The sequence below is a fragment of the Arachis ipaensis genome, chromosome B10 (genome assembly GCF_000816755.2).
Source record: "Arachis ipaensis cultivar K30076 chromosome B10, Araip1.1, whole genome shotgun sequence".
In the NCBI taxonomy this organism is placed as follows: Eukaryota; Viridiplantae; Streptophyta; class Magnoliopsida; order Fabales; family Fabaceae; genus Arachis; species Arachis ipaensis.
Window position 1 is genome coordinate 38,160,768 of NC_029794.2, and position 7,471 is coordinate 38,168,238.

A 7,471-nucleotide genomic window follows, 5' to 3' on the forward strand; every position below is an offset into this window, starting at 1 on the left:
CAGTAAAATGGATGGTAATATTCAGCTGACTAAAGAAATAGTCATAAGCATAGAAGAAGGGGCGTTCTCCCCTGAGTCAAGGGAGGGAAACTAACCATCTCCTCAGGATCAGGCGACAATAGCTCATAGTTCTTTTCATTATCCCTATTGCTACAGATCCTATGGAATCTCCTAAGCCTCACACAGTACTTCAGATCGGCCACAGTAACACATAATAGGACTATAGAGTCTAGCCAATCATCCATGCCAGCAGGGATTTTGGTGGACATCTCGACAATATTCCTACGGGTAGACATATAGCAACTACACCTACAGTATGAAAAAAGAAAAGAGGTCACTACCAAATAACTCGGACAGTAAGAGAATAATAAAGAAACAATCAACAAGTGTCAGATATGGCAGCAAAAGGGAACCCCAGGACTCGCAAAAAAATAGAGGATTAACACCAAAAGCCCAAGGGCACCCTTTGGAGGCAACAACAAAGCAGAACCCGAAAAAGGAAACGACACAAAAGACAGAGCCCTAACCCTCTCAAACAAAAGAAAATACAAGGAGTTTTAACCTAAGTACCAGCATTTCTTCATACAAACAGCAAAGATAAAAAGACTGTAACTATCAAAAATCAAGAGCACACGAGAATTGCCTTTGCAAGTTTCAACCTTTTTTCAGGAGAAGTTCAACAAAGATCAAAACTTTGTACGAAGGGAAAGCATGCAAGGGTAAAAGCGATGAGAACGACGACTGATGATGGCCAATTTGTATAGGTTAGGAATTTGATTATCAAAATGGAATTGGCGTTGTGAGTATAGTCCTAACCCAACAAATTGACCATCAATCATATGTTATCACAATACGAAACAAATTATAACCGAGAGTATCTAGCTCCCGGGTCGTTCTTCCCTAGGAGTTGCAAATGAAGTGTCATGTCATTGGCTATGAGAGAGCATGGGGAATTGGGAATGAAAGCAAGAGAGCAAGAAATGTAAATGGAAAGAAATTAAAGTGCAAGAAGATAACTTAGCATGCAAGAAATTAAAAGTCAAAGCAATTAAATGCAAGGAAAGGAAACTTAAAATGCAAGAAACCTCTTGGCATGGATTGAGTGCTAAGGCTACCTATCCTAGCCATTGACCATAAACACATGATGATTATGAAGAGTTAATCCTACTTAGTCAACCTTACATCGAAGATAAGTTAAATAGGCATAGTTGATTTCAATCCCTAAGTCCTATGTCAACACTAAGGGGTCACATAGAGTCAAGGGAGACCAAATCAACTAACTACTCTAATATATCAAACAAGAATGGACATCAATGACTCAAGGATCAGCAAAGTCGTCAATTTCAAGCCAAGTGTTAAGAAAAACTAAGTAAAAACTAAGCCAAGCATTTTATCAAACACTTAGTGTGCATGAAAATGAAATAATATTAAATTGCATTAAAATAAATTCTAAAGCTACCAAAGCAAGAAAATAGCAATAACAACCAAAGAAAGCAACAAATGACATGAAAACATAAATTGCATTAAATGTAAATTAAAATAACAAAGAGTGCTCATAACATGAAAAGTGACATAAAAGAGAAATTAACAAAAGAAATGAAGAAGATAAAGACAAGAAAACATAGAAACATAAATGAAGCTATAGTAAAACAAGAATCAAAGTAGAAATTACAAGAAATTAAACTAAAGAACCCTAATTCTAGAGAGAGGGGGGAGCTTCTCTCTCTAGAAAATAACCTACATAAAGCTAATCTAACCCTAATTTCTCCCCTCCTCCCTTCACATGGAGTGAGGCCTTGCTTAATATAGGAAGAATCAGCTTTAGAAAGTCCAAAAAATGGGCTCTGGAGGCCCAGAAATTGCCCCCAGCGATTTTCATTAAGTGAGTCACGTGCTAGGATGTGTGCGTACGCACAGGTGTGTGCGTACGCACACATGCTGATTTTCCTTTTGTGCGCGCGCATAGGATGTCGTGCGCACGCACACATGGCTTTGTGTTTCTTGTGCATACGCTCAGGGGGTTGTGCGCACGCACACTCCAATGTGTGCTTCTCCTTTGTTTTCTTCATGTTTTCTCCCTTTATACATGCTTCCTTCCACTTTTGCCTTGCCAAACTTGCCTCTAGGACCTAAAATCACTCAACAAACATGTCATGGCATCGAATGGCATAAAAGTGGGATTAAAATCACTAATTTAAGCACAAAATAGCATATTTTCACAATTAAGCTCAATTAAGGGACATAACACAAAAGTATGCTATTTGGACGAATAAATGTGGCTGTAAGTGATGAAATCCACTCCAATTAAACCAAAATATATCATCAAATATGGATTCATCAACAACAAATAAAGCATGTAAAAAGAAAAGGTATAAAGTAAAATACCAACGTGAGGAAGAAGGTAAAACAAGCAGTAAGCCACGAGCAGTCTTCACCAACAAAGCTTCAAAAATCCAAGAAAGGAGCAACCTTGAGGAAGAAAAGCTCTTCTTTGCTGAACAAAGAAATGCACGAAAAAGGCAGGTTGGGAGGCAAGGGCGAAGAACAAAGTAAAACAGAAGGGAGCAGGAGAAAAGGGCTAAGTTCAAAATCTTCTCTTTTCGAAACAAAGAGGGAAAACAAAACGGTAAAAGGGTTAAAAACCTAATCAATAAGCTTTAAAAACAATCACGCATTCCCAAGGAAAATTAAAACGCACGCCAAAGGCACGCCACAATTAAAGGAAGCTGAAAACGCCTCGCATTCAAAAAAGGCGACACTGGACTCACACGAGGAGAAACCACTCAAGACTGACCAAAGTCAAAGATGCTCGAGCACGACGTCCTCAAAGTGGGTCGAAGTTTAGGAGACACGACCTCAAAGGAAGATCGAGGCTCAAGCAGGGGCACTGTTCATACCTTGGGTCGAGCTAGTGATGCCAAGGCATCTTAGGCTAGTCTCATTAGCATTTTTTTGATAGTTTTAGATGTTTTATGCATTTTCTTGAGCTTAAAGTAACCAAGAATGGTTAAAAGAAGAACAAAGCAATGAACCATCCAAACAGTATGATTTTGATGCAAATTCCATGAGTTTTTAGTTATATTACTTGAATGCGATGAATGGAAGATTTCTCATGAAATTTTGCAAGACTTTGATGCAATTGTTTGGATGATTTCAGGGAAGAAGAGGCTAGGCAAGGAAGCAACAAAGTCAATAAAGGAAGCTTGAATATCACATGTGGAGTTTAAGTTCCGGCGTGCCAGGTTGGATGAAGACAAAAACGACTGACCTCTTATAAAGGTTGGTCGACACCGACCTCTTCCCAAAGAGCTCGGCCAAATTGCTACAAGGACCCAAGTAGGCCCAAAGCAAAAGATCACAGCCCACCTAAAGGCGGCTGGCCAAAGATAAAAGGACTCACCCACAAAAAGATAAGATAAGATAACTAACTTATCTCAAGGGAGGTCACTCCACACTACTATAAATATACTGAAGCACACAAGTATAACTCATACTCTGATTCTACACACAAAACCTACTCAAAGCCCATGCTAACTTAAGCATCGGAGCCTCTTGCAGGTACCACCACCCTCCGGTGATCAAGGATCAGCAACATCCCAAGGACCAGCAAGTTGGATGCCACAGCTCCAACCACAACAGCAGATCTCTTCCGAGATCGACCTTCAGTTTCAGGTAACCCTCGGAACAACTAGTCTCGACCTGCGAAGATAAGGTCGGTTAGAAAGTATAATATAACCCAAAGAGTATACCATACATCCTGCTTCTCCATGATTAAAACCTCTAAGAGGGATATACAATTACGATTCACGAAAATAGAGAATATAAAATCTAAGGTTCAAAGTACAAATGTAAAGGAGTCTTTGCTTTCTAAAGAGAGTCTGGCACGCTCAATGTGGTTCACCACGTCCTGCATCTAAAATACAAAATCCAACAATGGGTGAAAATCCAAAGGTTCCTAGTAGGGTAATAATTCTAAATAGAGACTATGTAAAAAGATATGAACCCGCTAGGCAATCCTAAACTCCAGTAATTCAATGTTCAAGCCTAGGGTCCTTTTCAATACCAAACAGGAAAAACTCTAACAGATACTTCAAGTTTATCCTTTACTTGTCTCTTTATTAACAAAGTTCCATAATATAATAATAATTCTTTCGCAGTTACAAACTAAGAATTTTAAGTTAAACAATTTATTCATCGGCTTTTAAATTGATACCGCTATAATCTCTTTTCTATCTGTTAATCATCTCAATCTCTAGCGATTGTCATCTTGCCAAACTTGGCTACAATTTAAAGTTATAAATCTCATCTAATCATCCATCTTATATCGATTATTCTCTACATTTAGTCTTAACCCGGAGCAAGTGGGACAAACCACAACCCTTGCATCTACCTTGGGAGTACCAATCTCAACCCAGAGCAAGTGGGGCAAACCACAACCCTTGCATCACTAACAACCCTCAGCATCAACATTGCCAGCATAAGAAATCTCTCAGTTGTTCAAACACATACAAAATAATACAAAGAATACACAAGTAGAGAGAATAGATAAAGCAATTAGTTCAAAAAGTATATAGATACAATTATTCAAGAAGGAAAATGTAACACCTTACCATGCAGAGTTTTACGCTTAAGTCATAAAGCAGAGGTGGCGAGGTATTATGACCTCTAAATGAAAAAGACGTATGTATCGATATAGTTGAAAGGAATTCATAATGAGGAGCCTTGAAGAAAAGTTTAAGCAAAATCGCAAAAAAAGAAAAGCGCATGGCACATGTAAACAAATAATTAGCCAATAAATCAACTTTTAATCCAAGAAATTAGAAAATTGAATTTTATAGTTTAATGTGATAAAGCTATTAAAAACAGGAATTTCGACACTAATTTTAAAGAATTTGGCATAAGATTGGGTCAAACAGGCCGAACCGGTCGAACTGGGCCCAAAATAGGCCCAATGGCCCAACCAACTCACTCAATTTAATGAGCTCAGCTCATCACTCCTTCCTCACTCATGCAAACACCCTGAACAGGTTCAGCAAAGCGGAAGAACACCCTTCCAAGCACAAAACCTAGCTTGATCTTCAAATCCAAATAACTTTTGATCCGGAGCTCCGATTGAGGAGCCGTCAGCGGCCACGCGTTCATCTCGAAATTCTCTACAAAGTAAACTAACTAATTTGGTAAAAAGTTCAATTTTTCATACCCATATTCTCCTTCTTCAGTTTCGAAATTCATGAGTTTTAGAATTGAGAGTTATGATATTTTGATGTTTTAGGATCGAATTAGCTTGCGAGAATTTTTGGGTGTTATTCTATTAGTCCATGGGTAAGGTAAGAAGCTCTTAAACCTTGGTAAAATTCCAATTTAGTAAATCCTATGTTAAATTATGATGAAATTATATATTATTAGATTAGATGTTTGAAATTTGAAGTAATTGGTGGTGTCGGTAAGCTGAATTCGGGTTGCAGTAACTGAATTATGTTCGGCACACTATTTGGAGCTTTAGGTATTTGCAAAACGGCAATAATTTGTGGTGCTCCGAGCATTAGAGAGAAATCGGCTAAGGTATGGTTTAGGTTTCTCGTATTTAATATATAATATCTTGTGAAAACTTAGGCTAGTTGACCATAGGATAAGAATGAATGCATGAGTATGTTTAATGCTTAGCACCTTTGATGATGATTGTAATATGAATTGAGTATTTGTTGGATGATAATCTTGTTGGTATATCTGAGAAATTGATGCATGAGATTGTTAAAATTGAGGAAGGATGGGATGTGGAGGTTGTTGAGGTACCGAAAGAGTATGTTGTGATGATTTTGTGTATGGTAGGTTGAGTTTGAGTTGTTATATGATTATTGATGAGTATTGATTTGAAGTATATTAAAGTGAAAATCTTAAATGAGTTGAGGAATTGAGAATTGAATAGTTTAAATGGTTGAATTATTGATTAAAGGTTGATAAGCGTTTGGCATTGGTTATGAGTGTTTTGAAAGTGTCTTGGTTGATAGTGGTTTGGTTTGAAAATGAAAATTTGGTAAAAATAGAGGTTGATATTTTTGAGAAAAAATCTGGCTTTTATCAAAATTTGGCGGGCCATAACTTGGTTTCCAGACTCCCAAATTATTTCAAACTTGTTTCATATAAACATTGGGTCCGTGAAGTTTACGCTGTTCAAAGAACGGATCAAAAATGTTTTAAAACGAAAAAGTTATGCACGTTGGAAGTTTGGACTGCAAAGTTGAAAATTTTGCAACATCAGCATTTTTTGCTATTCTGCATAACTTGCGTATGCGACCACTGCATGTAACGCAACCAACCTATTCGGGTTGGGTATCTCGCGTACGCGAGCAGGGTGCTTGCGTACGCGAGTATAGAAAAATGTACGCACCACCCCTGTTTTCAGCACACTTGATTTTATGTTTTTAAAACCTAATTTAAAACCTCTAAACCTCTATTTTTACTCCCCAATGTCCTAATTCTTAAAATTAATCATAGGAAGGGAGTTGAATACTGAGAGGATAATAACTTGTGAGTGAAGAAAGATTGTAAATGGGTAATGTAAGTTGAAAAGTTTAATGGGAAGGGTGGTTCGTAAATAAATGTGATTGTGGCCCCGGGTAGTAGGCAGTGGCGAGGTCCACTTGCTCCGGGTATGAGATGAGGAAGAAGAAGTATGAATACTGAGTTAATTATGAATTTTGGATGAGATACCTGGGTAGTAGCAAGGATGGTAGTTCGTCCCGCTTGCTCCAGGTTAATATTTGAGACTTGATAACAATGATGATTGATTTAAGCTGAATGAATGTATGTTTGAGACCCTGGGCAGTGGCAAGGATGGTGGTTCGTTTCGCTTACTCTAGGTCAGAGATTATGATGCCTGGGTAGTAGCGATAGTAATAGTTATTCCACTCGCTCCAGGTTGAGCTTTTAAACACCCGCGTGGGTAGTAGCTCAAACCCACTTGCTCCGCGATGGGTGTTTCAGTCCATGGTTAGCTACCAGGACGTGTCAGGTTGGCTATATAACCGACGGATGATATCATCAGTCATAGGATAGGCATACATCATGTGCATATTATTTGCTTGCTTGTTGTGCATTAATTGGGAATGCCTAATTGATTATAATATGCTAATTGTTATACTTGCTATCTGTATTACTTGTATTCTACTTGTGCTTGTCTTTGTTTGCTTGTCTGTCTATGCAAGTTCACCGGAGATGGAGAAACGGAGGAAAGGTGGGAAGACTCAGGGTTAAGCTTAAGCTTAAGCTAGGCTTAGATATCCTTAGATGACCACCCATTTAAGATTTCTGTTTTAGTACTTTAGGCTTTATAATCTGAGTGTCGACGTTCTAGGATTGCCTCTGGCATTCCCAGGACCCTATATCTTATGTGCGTGGCACCTTTACCATGCTGAGAACCTCTGGTTCTCATTCCATACTATGTTGTTGTTTTTCTGATGCAGGTCGAGAG